Consider the following 18,769-nt stretch of genomic DNA (forward strand, 5'->3'; position numbering starts at 1 on the left):
CTGTATGAGGGCAGGAGTGAAATCTGAATGCCCACATATAAATACTTTGTTTAGCAAGGCAGAACTACCTATGCAATTACTAGATGTAAAATTGTTTGCATGCTGCATGTGTTCATTCCTCCCCTTACCTCTTGTATAAAAATATGAACCAAAATGTCTGAAAATTGTTACAAAGCATCTTTTGTTAGTATATGTGAACAAGTCGAAGAAGCTAGAGATTAAGTGGCCCTTTTCGATAACTGACTCCTTCGCTTTTCCAGTTTAGTTTGTTGGTGGTGCAAGGCAGAAGGAGGCTGCTACTTGCCAGGGGACAGAAAGCCCAAACTAGATTTGAAAACAGAGAAGAATTGTATCCTGTCTTTCAGCAGATCCTGGGAAAGAGAATCCTGGAGAGTCAAGGAATCCTAGAAATCAGAGAAGATTCGGAAAGAAGCACAGGAAGTCCCAAAGGAATGACTCTCAGGGAAAAACTGAAGAGTCTGTCAAGTATAGCTGAGAGGTACGCTCTACTGACATGACTACTTCAGATTATTAGCATGATAACAAAGAGATTGATTTTAAATTGCTATATCATCCAGTGGACAAAGATAGAAATGTAGATTTTTTTTTAACCATTTCATTTATTTGTCACTAAATGGAGACCTGTGAAAAAGAAACAAGTTAGCTGATCCAGTGTACAAAGGGCTCTTGTGCACTTTTACAATGGAACTTTCATTTGGGTTTTGGTAGCAATAACTACAATAGGAACATCTATTATATGTACTCTGTTGTCAGGGAGTGAGGGGAAGGGGACTGAATGCATATTTTTGTGTTTGAAGAAATCAGTTCTAGGCACAGAGGAAAGCATTCTCCAACCCCTGGATGGAATTTTATTCACTAAGTTTTCCAAGTTGTGGTGCCAAATAATGGGGTGGAATGGCTGACTCATCTGTGGGATTTATGCTGCCATCACCAGTGACCACTGAAACACTGTAGGATAATTAGAGGGATAAGCAAATAAAGCAAAAAGTTATTCACATTGGAGAGCTTCATTTACAATGAACTGGTTTTATCCTTCATGCCCTCCATGCGGTGCATGAAACTCCCATTAAATTTAGCTGGAATTCTGCACATGTAGACCTGCAAAACCGAACTCAGTGTCTAATATTATGGTAATAGGGAATCTCCAAATAAATCAGTTTATTTTCATAAGCTCAACTTCAGTGACTAATGCAGTAGAAAATACCGGGCAAACCTCCTCAAGCTATTTGAGTCCAGTGTATCCCACCCTTTGATTCACCCTACTGTGAAAAATCCCCACATGGCATAAAGCTAGCATAGTAACATCTGACTAACTCATTTCATTGTATATATGTGTATATGATCTATAGCCATGTACTGTTGCTACATTTATTCTAACTTCAGACCAGTTATTTGCCTCATACAGATTCAGAGACTAAAGAAGTATGCACTCATAGAAGCAATAACAATCAACATAGAGGCTGCACATTGTATAGCAATGTTCCTTCCTGAACACTATAAAGAGACTAACCCAAATGCTTAGTAAAAAGAGGAGTAAAGCTTTTTCACAGGAAATTAATTGCATTGTTTTCTTTTTCCACATAATAGATTCCAAACAACTCTTACGTTAAAGGTGCTTTGTATTTTTTAACAATTATAAACTAAATATTTTTATGTGTAGTAAGAGCAGGGACAGGTATATATAAACCAAAAGAAAAATATCTCCCTCCTAAACCCCCCCAAAACCAAAAAACAAAGAAACCCCACAAAACATAGACTCCAACCTCACTTTCCTCCCTCAAAGTTTATATAGCGAGCTTAAAAATCTTAGTCTTTTCATCTCCATATCTATACTTCCTCCCTCCCAGTTCCCATTTAGTAGATTGGGTACATGATGCTACAAAAGTGTTGATTGCAGCGTATAGCTTGATAATACTTTATGCAGTCCATCAAGTTCATTAAGGAGTCTTTGTAAAGCAGATCATTCCAAGTATTTCTAGTGGTTTATCTTCAGTGTTGTCTTTGCTCCAAGACAGATTTAAAAGCATAATTAAAATAGAGATTTGTTCTGCTTGCGTTGGCTACAAAATATCTTCCTCTTGGTCGAGGCTTAGGGATAATTTGAGTCTAAAGGCAAACTTTACAGTTTGGGCCCATCTTTAAAATAAGTGTTTCTGAAAGAATTACTAAAACATGAAAAATGAGCCTCATATTGCGTTTTTATGACCTGTTTAAACATTTAAGACAGTCCTTCGAGGTGTAGCTCATCTGAACCCAATACAACAAAGCACTTAAGTTCATGCTTAACTGTAAACCCAAGTAGCCTAAATGAAGACAAAAGTCTAATAGTCCCATTAAAGTTAAGCAAGTGTGAAAGTGCTTTGCCAGATCAAGGCCAAAGCACTCAGTAGGAGCCAATAAAAATCTCTGTCGATAATTTGGAAGAAGAGATATTTATGTCAATTTGTCTTGATTATTTAGGGCTGCATTCTGCCACTGTTAGTCACAATGAAATCAATGAGGCTAGTGCTGGAATAAGATAGTATTACACACATGAGGAAGGGTGATAGATTCTAGCCATTAAGAAGTTGCTGTATTGTTGCTTTCCTGCTGATGTTCTCAGAGATATTAAATGTTTTCTTTGAAACTAGGATTTAAATCAGCTCCTACTGACATTGATGGAAAACAAACAGTTGTTGTCTCCCAAAGGAATAGCATGTAAGCAAAATCCAGCCCTTGAAAAGGAAAAACTTGGAATTCCAAAATCTGGGGTCAGGAACCCATAGTCAATATACAATGCCAAGGAATTATTAAGGGACTGAGACATTCTGGGAGATTATGGGAAGGTTAGATAACTTAAAAATGGCTACTAGATCTAACTTAGTTGGTCCAGGTGTGGACCTTGCACTTACATCCCTAGTTAGGTCAATCTAAGTGCGAACTATACAGGAATTCAGGAAGGTTAGATTGGTCTAAAATGACCAACCCAATCTGAATTAACTCTGCCTTAGAGGCAGTTTAACTTAGATTGGGTCCAGTAAGACAAATCTAACTGTACTTCTATACAGTTCCCAGTACAGCTGTAGGGTTGGGAAAGTCAAGCTGCTGGCCTCAGCCCCAGGGCTATGCTTTTCCTACCCCCTGTTCTTAGTATCAGGCTATTTTTAGCCCCTGCCCCAGCCCCTTGCCCCGCTCCCAGATGGACAATCTCTCTGCAGTCCAGCCAGCCCCACCTGGGTCCACCAAATCCCCCAACCAACAAGCTGCTCCTGGTGCAGTGTTACTGGTGTTTGCCAGTGCCAGGAGCTGAGGCAGTAAGTTAGGGTATGGGGAGGGGCTAGCAGGATGGAGGCGTTGGCTCACTGGGTGGAGGGGGGCGTTGTTCACCTGTAGGTGGGGAGTTGGGAGCTAAAAGTATCCCCTGATCCTGGGGGAGGGAGAGTTCCCCCAGCCCCCTTCAGAGTGACTAGCCCCCCTCCCCCGATTTGCTTGTCCCTCCCCCTGAACCAACTTACTTCAACCAGGCTCCCAGGACTGGTTATTGGCAGTAAGAGTAGTCTTGGGGGGGGAAGGGGTTACAGGATTGGGAGCAATTTGGAGTAATCAGAGGGAGTCTGGGGAGTCTGGGTGGGGGGGGGGTTGGCAGGATTGGAGAGCCTCTCAGATCCTCCCAACTCTCCCAATTCCCACAAGTCCCCCTGTGGGGGAGGAAGGGAGCAGGAGGCCCCTGAAACCCCACTCCCCGGAGCTAACCAGCCCCGGTTACGCCCTGTGGCACAAATTGCTGGGGCGGGAACACTCACCCTCCACAGGTGCATCCAGAGAAGAGGCCCCGAGGCAGTTCTGGCCACTACAAAGGGGACGCCAAAGGCAGCTGGACTGGAGGAACCGGAAGGCAGCGGCGGGAGGGAGAAGGTCGTCGGGAGCACCTGGGCGTGGAGAAAGGCAGCCTGCAGGCACGGGAGGACCTTCTGGGGTAAGGGCAAACCCCAACGGGACCCGGGAGCTGAGGAGCAACTGCCCCAACGCTGCGACAGAGAGGGACCCGTGGACTTTGCAAGCCCAGGAACTAATCCCGTATTGCAGTTGCAGCCCGAGGAGGGGTGGTATCCCCACAGCAGACAGGGAAGGACCGGGGAAGCCCGTAAAAGGTACAGGCAAACTTCGGGCTCCGGGGAATCCCTGGCTGGTAGTGTTCAGTTGTTTGTTTTCCTTTGATTTCTGGACCCCGGACATACCATCACGAAAAGGGGGCTGAGCAGGCAGATGAGGAACCTCTTGGAGGTACGGGCGAGGGTGTAGGGGCGGTGGAGCCCTCAACAGCGTGGGACCCCTGGGATATAGAATTCTCATTTGTGAACTGACACACTCCGGATTTATTCTTACTGAACCAAGAGGTCGTCAAAGTCGTGGCAGGCGGTCCGGAGGTAACCAGCCTACAGACGAGCATTGTGAAGAGGAGCACCCTGGGGACGGTCCCCTACCAAGAGGGGCAGAGGCTTCGGCACGCAGAAAAATGATCTGCATGGCCCCCCCCCTTTGACACCCCCCATAGACCCTGTTAGCCCTCCTGGTCCTGCCAAACACTTCCAGACCCCAGCAATCCCCTGCAGACCCTGTTAGTCCCCCCAAATTCCCAATCACCCATAGACCCCACTAGTCCCCTGTGGATCCTGCTAGCTCCCTTAGCCTTTCAACTCCCACACAGACCCTGCTATCCCCCTGATCCTCCCAAGCCCTACTGCTAGCTCCCCCCATCCCAACTTACCTTAGATCAGGTGGCCATTTTCAGTTCAATCTAACCTCCCCCTAACCTCCCTGAATGTCTGTACATTAGGGCTGTATGAAACAGCATAATTTCATTTCGACTTGTGTTTTGCCATTTCAAAGGGACAGTGTTTTGTTTCATCATTTTGTTTCCTTTTGAAGCACTGTTCTGTTTTATTTCATTGAAACTGTTTTGCTGTTTCAATGCGTTTCAACGTTTTGCCCATAGACTATAATGGGGAAGCATGAAACTGCCTATAACTTTGACATTTCATGCCTGATTCAGATGAAACCTGCAAGTATGGTAGCCCCTTTTGAGGTCATAAAGCCTGTCAAGTTTCAAGGAGATGGGTGCAGGGGGTTCTGGCAAACTGGACCTTAAGCTGCTGACAAACAAAACTTGTGACATGTGTGACTCTGTGAGTGTGTGTGCGTGTGTTAAGGCGCAGCATTTTTCTGTCCCTCCCCCAGAGCACTGGGATTGGAAGGGACCTCAGGGAAGGATCACAGTCACTGGCCAGCTATGCAGTCAATAGCAGAGCAGTCCTTCTCCCCTCTTTCCCCTCCCTCTCCTCAGTTTCTGTGTCCCTGCAAGCAAGGCCAGAATTGAAACTCAAAAAGTTTTGAAACTTTTGAAACATTTTGAGTGCCCTTGTTTTCTTTTGAGGCTGTTTTGAAGCCTTTCATTTCATTTCAATTTTGCTGTTTTGAGCTCAAAACGAGTTGAAACAGCATCTAAATGAAACACACAGTGAAATTTTGCACAGCCCTAGTGTGTAATAAAATGTAACGTGAAGTGGTAATGTGCCAACATTTTATATAACCAAATGGTTACAGCGCCTGCCTAGGAAGTTTTATGTCCTCCGCAGCCCAAAGGGGTTCCAATTGACATCTTAGGTTTGTGTCTTATGTCTCCAGACTATAGACTAGCTTGGGTCATTCTCACCGTTCCATTTGAAACTATGCTACTGTGTAGGTAAGAAAGAAAGAAAGAGTCTTAGGGCAAAAGGAGAGCAAGGAAGATAAAAATGATTCTTATATTCTAGTAGCGAGGGTACTCAGCTGGGCATATGGAAGACATGCATTCTTATCCCTGCTTCCAGGATTATTTTTGTTTTCAATCCAATAGCAATTTAATGTAAAATGTATAATCAGTAGTAGGAGCAGGGAACAGGGTGCAGGACTCCCTCCTTTCATGTGACGGTCCTAATCACTAAGATACACTTATGCCCCTTCTGTCTTGCTTTCCTTCTGACCCCATAAATCTTGTTGTCTGTTGAAACCTGTTGCACAGTTTCTACAGGAAGAAGGGGACTGACTCCTCCCAGCCTAGCCTGTAACTTGGTGGTTAGAGCACTTTTCTGAAAGCAGAATATGTGAACTTGAAATGCCAGGCTGAGAGGGTCCTAAAACTCATATGTTTCCCTTATGGATGTATGCTGTAACCATTAGCTGATTCTATAAGAAGGAGGGGTAGGGGGAAGGTACCACCACATTGTTCTATTACAGCCACATTTTAAATGTAGGGTGAGTTCAACTGCATTTTGTGAGGAACTCCTATCAGTATATATTAGATATGCTCTGAGCACATCTATCAGATGAGGGCCCATTAGAGATTTAGGTGGTACATGACCTAATTTATGGATTCCAATAAGGCTTAGGCAGGAGCTCCTTAGAATGGGGGAAGTTCTGGGTATCTGCAGAAGTAGAAATGCAGGAGCCTAGCAAACTTTCAGACAGAACAGGAAAATGCCTACTGAGTTTTAGGTGTTTCTAGTGTTAGGCTGCTGCTAAACTGGGGATTTTGGGATAATTATTTTAGGCTAAGGCACCAAAATTCTGCTTAAGTTTTAGGGATCTGGTCCTAGGTGCATCCTTAGTGTCACCAAGTCTCTGGGGGGAAAAATTGGTTGAAAACTTTAGCCCAGATTTTCTCATTCATTCTCTTACTCTAATCCTTGACAATATAGGTTTATTTCCTATTGTATATTTTCAAATACTTCTCTCTCTCAGGTTTATATTTAAGTGGTGGTGCTTCTGCCACATCTCTTGGGAGACTACTTCAGTTTCACAGACCTCATTATTTTGAAACTTTTCTTGATATTCAGCCTAACTTTTCTAATACTTTACCATTATTCTTAAACAACTACTCTTTGTCTTTGGGCTTTCACCTGTCAAAGTACTTATATATATTGAAAAGCTACAATAACTTGCTGTATTTTATTTTTCTCAAGAGTTCCGTTTTTCTTGGAATTTGCTACAGCTTGCACACATCTTGTAAGCTATGCAGGGCTTCTGTTTTTTAGAAACAATCCAACAACTTCTGAGTCTGCAACTAATTAGCAGGGAAAGGATGGTGATGAGAGCCAGGAGGATCTAGGTTGCCAGGTGGGAATTTTTCAAATGTGCTTAATATCATTATGGGAAGGTGGAAAAAAATTGGAAAGTGGGGACAAAACCTCATCCTTTTTTGCATTGTGTTGTTTTGGTAATTTCTTTGTAAGGAAAATAGGTAAGGAGGAAAAAGAAATTGGATTAGTGAATGTGGGTTGAAACAATACCATCACTTATGAATATCTTTCAGGAAGCTGAATTGTAAAGGTGTAGCAGGACACTAGGGTGCCTGCTACTAGCATTGGTAATAGGGCTTGGCTGCCAATCAGCAGGGCAGCACAGCTGAAGGTTGCTCAGGCAACAGATTGGGTCAGCTGACCACCAGGGGGCAGGGCCTGGCCTTTATAAACAGAGACGGCTGAGGCCAGGGGGAGTTCCCTTCTGACAGCCTGAGGAGCTGGAGCCCTGTAGCAGACCTGAGATGAGATGAGATGAGATGAGATGAGATGAGATGAGATGAGATGAGATGAGATGAGCAAAGTAGGGCAGCCAGACTGCCTGCATGATGATGCAGGGTAGAGAGAACCCTGGCAGGGAGGTACTGGAAGAGGGCCAGGGTGGCGGCGGAGGTATGTTGTAGCCACAAGGCTTATTTTGAGGTTACAGCCGGGTTGGCTTAGAGTTACGTTAGAGCCAGGAGGCTTAGTTTATGTTAGAGCCGGTTGGCTCATGGTTGTGTTTGTTTACATTATACCGGAGGACCGGGTGAGGCTGTAGGGGTGTGAGGAGGCCTCACGGGAGCTCCCCAGGAGTCTGGGGGTTCCTGGGTGCCCTGTTTGGGCACAGCAAGCAGTGCCTGGGAGGCACAGCTGTTTGGCGCCAGTGTGGCGCCGCGTGTGGGGTATTAAGCCCCAGTCCGTGAGGGCAGTACTTGCCCAGTAGGGTGTAGGACCTCGAGAAGGGTCAGGGGGCCAGGCACAGCGGCGAGCCACCTGAGCCCCGAGCGTGGGACAGGCCCAGAGAGGGCGACGGGTGCGAGAAGTGTGGGACAGGCCCAGAGAGGGCGGTACTTGCCCAGTAGGGCGTAGGACCCCGAGAAGGGTCAGGGGGCCAGGTACAGCGGCGAGCCACCTGAGCCCCGAGCGTGGGACAGGCCCAGAGAGGGCGACGGGTGCGAGAAGTGTGGGACAGGCCCAGAGAGGGCGGTACTTGCCCAGTAGGGCGTAGGACCCCGAGAAGGGTCAGGGGGCCAGGTACAGCGGCGAGCCACCTGAGCCCCGAGCGTGGGACAGGCCCAGAGAGGGCGACGGGTGCGAGAAGTGTGGGACAGGCCCAGAGAGGGCGGTACTTGCCCAGTAGGGCGTAGGACCCCGAGAAGGGTCAGGGGGCCAGGTACGGCGGCGAGCCACCTGAGCCCCGAGCGTGGGACAGGCCCAGAGAGGGCGACGGGTGCGAGAAGCGTGGGACAGGCCCAGAGAGGGCGACGGGCGCGAGAAGCGTGGGACAGGCCCGTGAGGGCGGTACTTGCCCAGTAGGGCGTAGGACCCCGAGAAGGGTCAGGGGGCCAGGCACGGCGGCGAGCCACCTGAGCCCCAAGTGCGAGAAGCGCGGGACAGGCTCAGAGAGGGTGACAAGTGCGAGAAGCGCGGGACAGGCCCAGAGAGGGCGATGAGCACGAGGTGCCCGGTTTACAGTCTAGAGTAGGGCTGAGCACGCGGTGAAAAGTCCGGAGAAGGACAGAGCGCGTGGTGAGAAGCCTGAAGAGGACAGAGTGTGCGGTTGAGAAGCCCGGAGAAGGGCGAGGGGGTGAACAGAAGCCTGGGAAGGGTGAATATTCTGGAAAGGCCCAGAGAGGGGAGAACATATAGGCATAAGAACGTCCGGTACAACTGCGAGGCTTGGGGTGTGCTACAGGGGAGGTAGGAGGCACACGTAGCCCATAAGGCGGGGTGCACCAGTTCAGAGTAGGGCCAGTACAAGAGCGCCGTGCCCAAGGGGACGGAAGGCAGCCTCCCACTGATAATCATAAGTTCAAAGACATGGCGGGCGAGACGGAGGGTGCATTTAGGACCCAGACTGTGGCACGGTAGGGGCGCCAGGGGGATCACGGCCGCTCCTGTGCCCCGCCCTGCGACAAAAGGGTATAACAAAACTAAGGAGAATGAAAGACTTTTAAAAGCCTAATAAATAATATTCGTGTTTCATTTTTGCTTTCTGAATTCATTTTTCTCTACTTGGTTTTTTTTATCCCAGCCCCTTTTTCCATTTCACTGTGCAATAATAGATGTTGTGAGGAATGTGAAATCATTGAAAAAGTCAGGATGAACCAGAAGTTTCACAAAAACCAAGCATCATTGTAGAATCCTTAGATTCCTGATCAGTGCTTTCTTGGGATGTTATATTACATATACTTGCAGACATTTCTATATTTTAATACAGTGGTTCCAAACCTTTTTGGACTCAAGGAACCCCTCAGTGGACTCAAGGCACGCCTCCATAACTTTTGTGAATTCAGTGGCACCCAATTTCAAAAACTAAATTATATATTACAGTACTTACCTCCTTACACAGGGGCTGGGCAGAAGAGTGGGGGGTGCGTTGGAGCTGCTCTAGTTAGGGTGCCTGAAGTGACATGTATTTAGCTTCCCACTCTTCAAAATTGAGGCAGGCGCGCTTTAACTAAAGCTTGTTTGATGAGCTTTAATTATAATGCCCCATTGCCATTTTGAAGCTTGGGGACACCGAATACATGTGATGCAGAGACTGCTGGTGACCTTGAAGTCTTCATTCAGTTTTCTCTGTCAGATGCCTCCTAGGGAGTTTGTGTGAATAGGGACCAAATTGAACTGGAACAAGGACCTCAGGAGCCTAACCATAGTTCTTAACTTCCCCCAAAGGCACAAAATATTTAACTCCCTGATTGTTACAAATAAAGACTGGCACCTTGTCTTTCTGGACCTGTTGCAAAGAGATTGACTGATTTAAAAAAAAATAGTATTTCTTGTTGTTCTATTTTTTTCTCACCTTAAATTTTGATTCTTATTTTAAATAAACTCACCAGGCAGGTTTTCTCAAGTTGCCATAGCTGAAGTGATAAATTTCATCTCCTTTCAAGACAAATCAATATGACCTTGCTGCAGTACTTGGGGAACTGAGAGTATTTGGATAAAAGGTGGTTTACAGTATGATTGAATCAAAGCAATCGGATTTCAGCTACTACAAGTACAGAATAGTGTAGCTTGCGTTTACCGGGATCTTCCTTGTTACACCAATACATCCACATGAAACCACATATTCACCACACAACAGGTTTTGTCAGGAAAGAAAATTATTAATTAGGTATATTATAAAGATAATTTTATTACCTCTTATGTGGGTTTAAAGTTGGATAATTAATGCACCTATTGAGTTAATTTCAGCTGAAAGTAAATGTTCTTTTTTTCATCATTTGAATATAGAAATTAATTCTTTTATACTGGTGTCCTAAATGAAAATGTACAATTCAACAATGGTGAGCCAGATCTTTATCCAGGTTCCATTTTAGAAGCCCCAAATATACCATGGGTTGTTTTTTCTCTGCTTTGTTGCCACCCATTATCTGAGATCTGCATCATCAATTTTCTAATCGAGAGAGAGTTACTACATGACTTGTTCTTGTCCTCGTTTGCATATAAACTTAGATTAATTAACTCAGCTCTTCATAGCAGTACTCTAACATGCTGCAATTTGTAGTGGAGAATGTTCAGAGAAACTAATACTCTCCCTCTCCAACTTTTCTAATCCTTATGAGCTCAGGAAACAAAAGGGTGGGCTTAGGTAAGTTTCTGACTTAAATTTTGTTTTCAGTCTTAAACAGCAGTTCATGCTCTTGTTGGCTCTGTTCTCTTTATAATATTTCAGCCTCTCTTCAAAGGACAAAGGGACATAGTTTATCAAGTAGAGGGAAAGAAAACTTTATACCAATGTCTGAGGGACAGTCCACACACTCATGTATTGTCAATACTGTATTTTTCTACCTGAAACAGTCTAAGGCCCCAAGGCTTGGAATAAATTCCCTCCAGAGGTGGTGCAAGCACGTCTCTGGACCCTTTTAAGAAACATTTGGATGCCTATATTGCTGGGATCCTTTGACCCTAGCTGAGTTTCTGCCCTAGTGGCAGGGGGCTGGACTCAGTGATCTTCTGAGGTCCCTTCCAGCCCTAATGTCTATGAAATCTATTTTATGAAATGGCTTTAGCACATTATTAAGCCCTTCAATGACTAGCTAGTGACAACAGTAGTAGGACTGTGAGGCCTGGAAGCTCCTAGTCATGAACTGGCATAAAGGTGGAAGTTACAAGAAGTTACATCTAGTACTTGGACTGGCAGAAGTGTGATTCAGCAGCTGTAACTGTGACTGAGCATCCCTTTTTAGGATCTGCTCTGTTCACCCCACATAGGGAGGGACCTAGAAAAGGTGCCCAAAATAGTCTGTCTACCTTTTCCCTAAGTGGATAACTGCTTCCAGTGGAATCATCTTTAATGCATTTGAAATCAACGAAGACACACAATCACTTTTGGGACCTGGAATATCAGGACCCTCATGGACAATCCTAATAATGAATGCCCAGAGTACCACATTACAGCTATGGCTCCAAACCTCAGGCAACACAACTCAGGTTGCACTGAGCATGACCTGGTGAGTGGGAGATGGGCAGCTCAAAGAGCAGGGAGGTGGTTATATTTTCTTCTGGAAGGTTAAAAAGGAAGGAGAACACTGACTTTGTGGAGTTGGTTTTACCATTAAGAATGACAAAGTAATCCAACTCAGTGAGTTCCCTATTTGAATTTATGAGTGCTTCATGACTCTCCATGTCAAATTGTTAGGGAGTCAATAAGCCACTGTCATTAGCATGTATGCCCCAACTCTTGACACTGATGACAAGACCAAGGAGGAATTATATGCCAACCTTTACTATGTCCTTTCTGAAATTCTGGAAGGAAACAGCCTTATTCTGCTTGGTGATTTCAACCCCAGATTTGGAAGGGAATTGAACCTCTGGAATGGAACCATCAGCAAGGAAGGAGTGGAAAAAGTCAACTCCAACAGCATCGTTGTCTTGACCAAATGTGTGGAACATGGACTCACCAACACCGTATTCCACCAGAAAGACAGGCACAAGACATCAGTGCAACACCTGTGATTTAAGCATTGGAACTCAATTGACTATATCATTGCTTATGCCCATGAAAGTGTTCACACCACTTGAGCTATGCTAGGAGCTGATAATCTCTGGACCAGTCACTGATTTATCTGCTCACTTGTGTCACTAAAAATGGCTCCCAAACAATAGCTACAGCACAAACAATGCTGATGGAAAGCCAGCATCAAAAGACTTGAGGACCAAATCAAGCAAGTCCTTTTCCACCAGCACCTCAATGAAAAACCGGCAAATTCCAATCAACAACAATGAGAGAATGTTGACAGGGCTTGGGGTGCCTTCAAGTCTACCATCATCAGCACCTGCAAAGAAACACTTGGATTCTCAATAGGAGACACCAACACTGGTTTGATAAGAATGATCAGGAGATCCAAGAGTTGATCAACCTCAAGTGCAAGGCCTTTTGTGCTTGGCAAAATGACACCAGCTCTAAGCAAATGAAATTGAATCACCAGCAAGCCAAGGCAGATGTCCAAAGGAAGACCTGAGATAAAGAACAGATGGTGGGAAGGCGATTCAATATCTCACTGACATGCACAATAGGTGGTGTTTCCTTAATGCCACCAAAACCATCTATGGGCTGAGCACTCAGGGACCAACCGCTTTAAGACCTAAGGATGAAGGAGACCTGATCAAAGAAAGGGGAGTCATGAATGCCTGTTGGAAGGAGCATTTAGATGATCGTCTCAATTAGGACTCTGTTGTTGATGAGAGTGTTCTCAATTCCATCCCATAACACCCAGTCAGAGATGATCTTGGAATTCCTCCAATCCTTGATGAGGTGAGGAAAGCCACCAAGAATATGAAGAGCAAGGCATCTGAAATAAGTGGAATCCCTGTCAAAATCTTCAAGCAGTGAGAGAAGAAGCTTACATCACAGCTCCATACTGTCATGTTAAGGATATAGAATGATGAGGAAATCCCAGATGACCTCAGGGATGCCATGATCATGACAGTCTTAAAGCAAGGAGACAGATCTGACTATGGAAATTATAGCTTTGCTGTCAATTGCAAGAAAGATCATTGTGAGAAGCCTCCTGAACCATCTCCTTCCACTTGTTGAAGAGTGCATCCCAGAGTCTCAGGGTGGGTTTAGGGCATCAAGAAGTACAATTGCTCTCCTGATCTTTACTGCTCTCCAGCAGGAAAAATGCCAGGAGCAACATAATATGGCCTTTTTTGATCTCATGAAAGCCTTTGACACTGTCAACTGAGGAGCGCTATGGAGGATCTTTCTGAGGTATAGATACCCACAGGAATTCATCACTGTTCTTCACCTGCTCTATGACAGTATGTAAGTGGTGGTTCTCAGTAATGAATTTATCTTTGAGGTTAAGACTAGAGTTATGCAGGACTGTGTCATTTCACCAACACTCTTCTCAATATTCCTTCCCACAATGCTACATCAGACCACCAAAAAGCTTCCAGTTAGAATGGAGCTATTGAATGGATGGTAAACTGTTTAATCTCAGCTGACTCTGATCCCAAACCATTGACCTCAATCATCAATTCCAGTATGCTGATTATGCATGCTCAGTTGGAAGCAGAACTTCTGACAATTGTTAATGTCTTTACTGAGGTATGCAAGAAAATGGAACACACACTTAATATTCAGAAGACTAAGATCCTCCATTAACAAGCTCTTAATGAGCAGTCTCCAGCTCTGGCAATTCAGATTTATGGTGAGAATATGGAGAACAGCAAGTATTTCCCATACCTTGGAAGCCATCTTTTGCAGAAGGTTGACATCAATGAAGAAATCCAACATCACCTCAAATGTGCAAGTGCAGCTTTTTGAATGCCTGAGGAAATGGGTGTTCAAAGATTGCAACATCAGATTTGAGACCACAGATTTGAGACCAACCATGAAATTATGGTTTATCAAGCAGTTGTCCTTACTATACTGTATGGAACTGAGATGTGGACAATGTACAGAGGACACTTCAAGTTGCTGGAGAAGTACCATCAATGCTGCCTGCAGAAGATCCTTCAACTCCAGTGGGAAGGCAGACACACAATCTTTAGTGTCCTCTCACAAGCAAACACCATGAGCACTGAGGGAATGATCATCTGAGATCAACTTCTTTGGACTGGCCATGTCATTTGGATGTCTGACTCCAGACTCTAAAAGCAAGTTTTATTCTCCTAGCTCAGTCAAGGCGTATGCTCAAGAGAAGGGCAGAGAAAGCACTTCAAGGATATTTTCAAGGCCAACTTGAAAAAAATGCAACATCAATTTGTGGGAGACTGTTGCCCAGGACCACCCCAAATACAGGAAGAGTCTGGTCCTAGAATCTCAGCACTTTGAAACCTCATGATGACAAGTGGGAGCAGAAGAAACAGCATGTTGCTGACCAAACCAAGAATCCAGAGCCACCCACTCCACAAGGACACATGTTCCCAAGCTGCAATAGAACCTGTCAATTCCAGATTGCCCTATCTTTGGGTCCAAAGGTGGTTGACAAGGCCAGTCATGGAAGACAATCATACTCGACTGTGAGGGACTGTCAATGATGATGATGATTCTTTAAAATAGAGTTTTGTTCCCATCTAAAGCAAGCGAACACAACTTTGGTTAGGAGGAGCATGAAGGTATTAGATCTCTGTGTGTGGTTCATACAATCAATTCTGTTTTATGAATAAACTAGTGCTTATGTGTTGCCTTGATAAGGGTGGAAGAGGGCGGTATCAAACTTCTGTTTCTACTGCAGCCATATACTTCACCCCACTATTAGCAACTTAGTACTTAGTGTAACTTTACTTAATCATATAAACCAGTATTGACTAGATGTTTACAGGGCCAAGTTAAGTTTATTCTGTTTACAGGAGACTTGAGATAAAAGCAATTACTAAAGCCCACACTCTTTCCCCTCCTAGAAACATATATCACTGTATGGTCCATCTAGTCAATAGCAAGATTGGGAACATCCCACATTTTTAAAGTACTACACTTGATCAATTAAACAAGTATTGTTTCCATAAAATTAAACCTGGTAATATACAAATGCATGGGTGAATTTTAATTCACATTCTGAGTAAATTAAATTACTTAAAAGAAAGTATTTAGAATTCAGAATAACCCCCCTTAAAAGAACTTACCCCTACTACAATTTTTCCATCATTTTTGTTTAACATACAGTCTTCAATTTTCCTCTCTTTTTGGCTAACCAGGGAATATTTACCATTCAAAAATGCTAGCTGCTATAAATAGAAGATACATTCAATCTTCTATTTTATATTACATCTTATATTTTGTATGAAATATGATATGCTGTATAGCAATTTCCAGTGAGCTATTACATCACAAACTTGAACCAGATGAAATATTTACTGCTTTCTTTAAAATTACATGTTAGCATTCAATAGCAAATTAAGTGTAGGTTTGCCTAGTTAGAGATGTAATCTGTCCTAAAAATTTTGAAGTTGTGACTGAATCTGGAATCTGTGACTAAAATATGTTAAACTTATTATATGTTTTATAACAACACAGCGTCTCTTTTAAACGCTTACTAACATTTCAAGGCTCTAGAAAATGTTTATTATTTAATTGTATTAAAATAAAAATGGGAGAGAAGGGTTTTTTTTAAGTGGGAGAAGGGGTCACTGTCCCCTTTTTATATTACTGTCTCCTTTCATTCTTGTTTTTCCTCATTTTCTGTCTTCTAAAGAATGGCAGTTTATAGAGTCAGCCAATTCAATTGATCTACATGGTAATTTTTCTATCAGAAATATTTCTTCAAGATTTGAAATTGAAAAGGAATTCTATAGAGATATAGTTCAAGACAACAAGATACATAATGACTATGGATGCCCAAAGTATTATTATATGTATAGGTAAAAAAAATAGGGGTTCCAAAATTTTATAATCAGGCAAGCAAATCACTATCCCTCAGGAACTTTGAACAAAATCTCAACTATGACTCTTTTTTGTTTTTAACAACCAATATCCCATTCAACTTTCCATCAAGTGTTATAAAGAGAGAGACTATGCTAGCCTTTTAAGATGGTGCTCACCCCTGACAACTTCAAATCCATCTAGTGTTGTATAGATACATACTGGTCTGGAGAATTTTTTTCTTGACATTTCTTTATGCTCAAGGACTCAGATTCATGGCTTTGTAGGGGGAAAGCTCAGTTCTAGTGCTACCAGAGCAACGATGTATACAGCTACTACACTGCCCATTTAAACTCTAATTAGTTACAATCTTAGATATGTTAAGCATCATTAAATAAGAATCCTCTGGTCTGGTCAGCTACCATTTAAAAGTCATGTTAATGCTAGTTCATGAATTCTGATGAGTGTTTATGAATTAATTTTGGACATACCTAGTGGCGCTCCATGATCAGAGCACAAGTCCCTTAAGTAGATCTATACCAGAGCTTGCATTATTTTCCTCTTTTCTTCAGTTGACAGTCATGAGGGTGTAGTTACATCAGTCTTCTGCAGTGCTGTTATTATCCAGAATAATTTAAAACACACTTCAAATATTTCAGTTTGTTGTATTATTTCTATGGTGCTCCGTTCCTTTAGAACGAATTTTGCAAGAGACTATTTCTAAACACTGAAATATTTTAAAAAGAAATCATACTTTCAAGCTTACCCTGCATGTAAAAAGTTAGAGTTCAGCTACAATAAAATTCATCTTCACATACAGATTTTCCCTTTACCTTGGTATTTGAAGAGTAGAGACTTGTGTGGCTCCAAACCTTCCCTGTACCATGCCCCATGCCTCATGGTTGTTACACAGATATTATTCCCTCTGTTGGGTCCTTAGTCTACTCAGCCTCTGTCCCTTTAATCTGGCTAGGCCTTCTAGCCTAGGCCCACTGTGTCAGACCTGGCTCCGTGGCACTAACTCCAACTGATCTGTTTCTGCTGCCGAGCTCTCCGGCCCCTATCTATGCTGTGCCCCTCTGCCACCAGGCTCTCTGGCTCTGTGCCTCATTCCCTCTGCCTGTTGCAGGCTTTTCTAACTGCTCGAGCCCTGTGACCATTTCTGGCAGGGTTCAATATGATTGCATTCCCCTCTGGGCCAATGAGGCCTCTGTACTTCCCCTTACAGCCTCATCCCAAACCTCCAGTACAAACAATAACACAAACAAGTCCCCGGGCTATAACTTAACACTAAAAATAAAGGCAGTACTCTTCCCCTTTAAGAGGGCAAACTTCCACCTCTAGGATAGTGTGCCCCTTAGCCCTGGGTATCTTGTGACCTTCTGGAGTCTTACTGCACTCAGAAGCAGAAAAACAGGCAGTAAAATATCAAAGGGTAGCTCTTAGGGCTATGCAAAGCTTTGGTCCCTGATGCAATTTGGCCTGATTCAGTGGCTGAATCTCTGAATCTGAATCAAATCAGATGAGCCTTTAATCTCTCCAGTTTGGATTGGAACCCTCCGAATTGGTTCGGAGAGATTTGGAAACATTCCAAGATTCAGACATAGACACAGCTTTAAATGTTTTTTTCTACATAACTCTAGGTAGCAGGGGCTCATGAGTTCTGTGATGGTGGGGTGCATGGAATATCTCAAAGAAGCATGGGGGCTCTCCAACATGCTTGACAGCAGACCCAGAAGCAGACCAGAAACACTTCCAGGCCACTTCTGGGTCCACCAGGGAGTGCACAGGGGAGCCCCACTGAACCCATCCCCAGCTCAGTGACTGGTGTCTTCTGGGTCTGGGGGGCACCTGGGGTATGCCTCGCCCCGCCCCCCCCAGCATGCTCCCTAGCAGACCGGGAAGTGGACCAGAAGTATTTCCAATGCACTTCCAGGTTCACCGCTGAGTATGTGGAGCCCCCCCCCAGCACTCCTGTGGGATTCTCCATCCACTTCAGCATCACAGCCATCATGAGCCATGGCTGCTACCTCAAGGTATGTAGAAAAAACTTGTAAAGCTGTAGCTATGTTCCAAATCAGCATTGAATCTTCAGATTCAGATTCCGCTGAATCGAATCAGGGACAATGATCCAAATCAACAAATTGAATCATTCTCCCTTATTCAGGCTGAATCCAAATCCAAATCCAAATCAAGTAGGGCCCACTTCGCACCCCCTAGTAGCTCTCTTGTGCAGGAGCTCCTTCCCCTGGCAGTTGCCAGAGAAAGTGAACTCTGCTCGCCCCATCCCTGAGCTTATATATTCCCAGGGCTCTGCCTCCTTCCAATCAACTGACTGCCTGCAGGTGCTGGCTAATTACCTCATTAGCCCGTTACTCAGACAACCTGCAACTTTAGAGCTCTGCTTAGCCTGCAGGCCGCCTTTGCTAGGTTGCTTCTGACCTTAAAGGAGCAGGCACATCTTAGTGCCCTGCAACAATTTGTAGACCTGCCAAAAATTGCTTATTGTGCATTAGCTTAATGCACATGAAATTTAGCCAGTTATTTGCACATAGTTTCATAGATTTAGGGTCGGAAGGGACCTAGTAGATCTTCTAGCCCGACCCCCCTCCAGGGCGGGAGAACAACAAAA

Source organism: Gavialis gangeticus, unplaced genomic scaffold, assembly GCF_001723915.1.
Source record: "Gavialis gangeticus isolate Ggan-Ray unplaced genomic scaffold, GavGan_comp1, whole genome shotgun sequence".
Classification (NCBI taxonomy): domain Eukaryota; kingdom Metazoa; phylum Chordata; order Crocodylia; family Gavialidae; genus Gavialis; species Gavialis gangeticus.